The sequence below is a fragment of the Cupressus sempervirens genome, chromosome 9, assembly GCF_028749045.1.
Source record: "Cupressus sempervirens isolate cs-2001-9-10 chromosome 9, ASM2874904v1, whole genome shotgun sequence".
NCBI lineage: Eukaryota > Viridiplantae > Streptophyta > Pinopsida > Cupressales > Cupressaceae > Cupressus > Cupressus sempervirens.
The window spans coordinates 760,669,147-760,672,133 of record NC_143126.1 but is presented as its reverse complement, the minus strand read 5'-3'; positions in this window follow the sequence as shown (position 1 = coordinate 760,672,133).

Genomic DNA, 2,987 nt, shown 5'->3' with positions numbered 1-2,987 from the left:
AAATATTTATGATCACACTCCCACTCATGTCACACCCACATCTCACAACACCATGAAGATTCAATTTTAGCATGGGAGGGGTAGGGACTCCATTTAGTGTTCCTCATAATCAAGGATTTGGAGCTGTCATATATCTTAAAAGCTTCTAGGATATTTGAAGCTAAAGAAATCATCTGGTCACTAATGGACATTGGGTTAGGGGCAATTTCCATTTACAACAATCTAAGTTTTCCTCTAAGAGCTTAACTATGATATCAACCACCACATCAACTAGGCACTCTCCTCCCTGAAGATCTAGTTGTTTTGTTCCTTCCAAATTCCCATCAAATCTAGGATTGGACATGTTGACACAAAACTCTTCACCCTTACTTGAAGTATTCTTGATGTCAGTTACCTTACAATTAGAATCCATCAAAACTACTACTTGGGAGGAAAAGGGAGAAGGATTACATAAAAATAAATCTTGAAAGGGAAAGGGTGTTGATGCACTAGATTGAAACTTGGTTACTATCTCTTCCTATAGGTGCACTACATATAAATGAAATGTCTAACTATATATATCTTAACTCTATTATATCTTCCAATAACTTACATGTAGGCTAGACATTGATCAGATGTTCAAAGGAAATAGATTTTCACTATAGAACAACTATTGCTAAATCAAACACAACACACAAATTAGGAAAAATAGAAAAGAAATATTGATGACAAGGAAAATGAAAATGCACTAGATAGTAAAATGGAAACAAAAGGTAAGAAACAAGGGATTTCATTAATAGAAGACAAAGGAACACAATTACAAAGCATAAAATGCTACAAAATGGAAACAGAGAAGAACCTAGAAAATATTTATCAACTTTCTTTTTAAAGAGTTTAAGCATAACTCAAATGAAACTTGAAGTTAAAACTCCAACCATGGTGGAGTTAGATTATGAAGGAGCAATAAATTAAAAATCAAAAATAAATTTGATACTAAAATGCAACTTTCCCATTTGAAGTGATAGGAAAGAGACAAAATACTATATCCGTTCAAAACTTGTTTGTGTGGCTGATGAGTATTGTGTTATCTATGATGCCACCCTAGTCATTGTGTCTTGTTGGGTGACCTATTTCACCTTAGGATTGTAGTTTTGTTTGGATTGGGCTTGTTTGAAAAATTCTTGATTTGTAAAGGGTTTCGGGCTCGCTTCAAAGCCTATTTATCTTATCAAAAACAAATGGAAGGATAAATTCAAAAGATTTGACCCTTAAAAGCAATAAATAGGAGTGGACATACATTGGCATCATGGAACAAGGTGCAAAAATCAATAAATAAATTCCCTTAAATATTTGCATTGGATGCAAGAGATCAAATTACATCGCTATCAAAAAAAGTGATAAGGGATAACTTGTAATGTTAACCCACCCATGTACAACTATAGAGTTGACCTATGTGGAAAAGATAAGATCTTCCCCAAAAGTAGTGGACTGATGATGTAGATCTTTCCATTTGATATGGATGACCCAGATGCTACAAAAATCTCCCAATGAATGATTAAAATACAACCGTTGATGAAGAAACTTTAAGATCTGACAGTTGGCACATTTCTCAATGAACCATGGAAGAAGCATTAAAAAAAATTCATCGTTTGGAAATCTTCCAAAAGTGACCTTCTACAAAATAGTGCAATGACATAACATGAATCTTAGTCAAGCTTCCTCCAAAAATGAGCCAATAACTGAGATACTTGGTAAAAGAGAAACACAAACAACACAAAATGTTAGCTATAAATCTAACATGTTAACCCTCTGAAAAGAATCCATCCCATTAAACATTTTTCATATCAATTATTTGTGATGAGCTTAATGGGGGGAAAGTTAGCCAAAATTTTTGGTGACCTTGATGGGATGTTGGCCTACTAAGAAAAGATTAGTGGCCTCAAGAAATCGATTTGGCATGGAGTCACTAGCATAGAATGACACATTAGCCCACCTATAACTCTACAATAATCTGCAACCAACAAAAAAAAAAAAAAGCTCTAGGAAGCTCTAGGAGAAGAAAACAAATATGCACATATACTTCTTGGAAAGCTAAAAAAAACCTACTCTACTATGTACAAGTATTTACAAATAAAACAAATAAAACAAATCCATTGACTAGCTTGTTGAAATAGCCTCCCTTCCTAACAAGTTAATTTCTAGTTCCATGCATGTGGGAAGTCAAATAGATAATCAAGTATGACAAACATTCTACTGCATAGAAATCCTTCCCAATGCTAAGAACAAAGAAGCTCTCTATCATTGGGGCATTTTCTTCTTGAGAAAGACTTACTTGCACCTTCTTGTGATCTTATTCCTCATGCTTTGAAATAAGCATGACCAAGGCAACTTACATTGTCATAGAGCTAGATGCCTTATGGGACATGACTTTGGGTCTAATAAATTAGTTTTGATTGTGTTGTGCTCTACAATGCTTGTATCCTCTAGGACAATAGGGGTTGGATTTGATGGCATGGCTAGTAACATGTGTGCGTCCTCATGTTGCAAAAGGGGAGGACTTCTCTATTTGAAACTAGCATTTTTATTTTTCCTTTAGAGGCTCTTGCACTTCAATTGCTTGTAATTAGGCAAGCTTGATCCTTGTCTCCTCTTGTGCTATAGAAAACTTGTAAGAATGTTTAGAATAACTATGAAGGGGAGGGGTGAATCAAATATCCTTAGTTCTAGATGTATAAAATCCAACTTTTAACAAATCCAACAAACTTAATCAAACTCATGAAAAATATATCAAATAAAATTGTTCATCCCTATTCAACTTATTCATTGCATTTTTCTCTTTCTTTAGTATGTGCCAACTAGCAGAATAATATCATAGTTAATAATAAACTTCAAAGTTAAAAATAGTATGTAGGATAAACACACTACAAATATCCACACAAATGTTTGACACTAGAATTTAACATGGAAACCTAATTTAGGAAAAACCACCAAGTAACATGCTACCATTT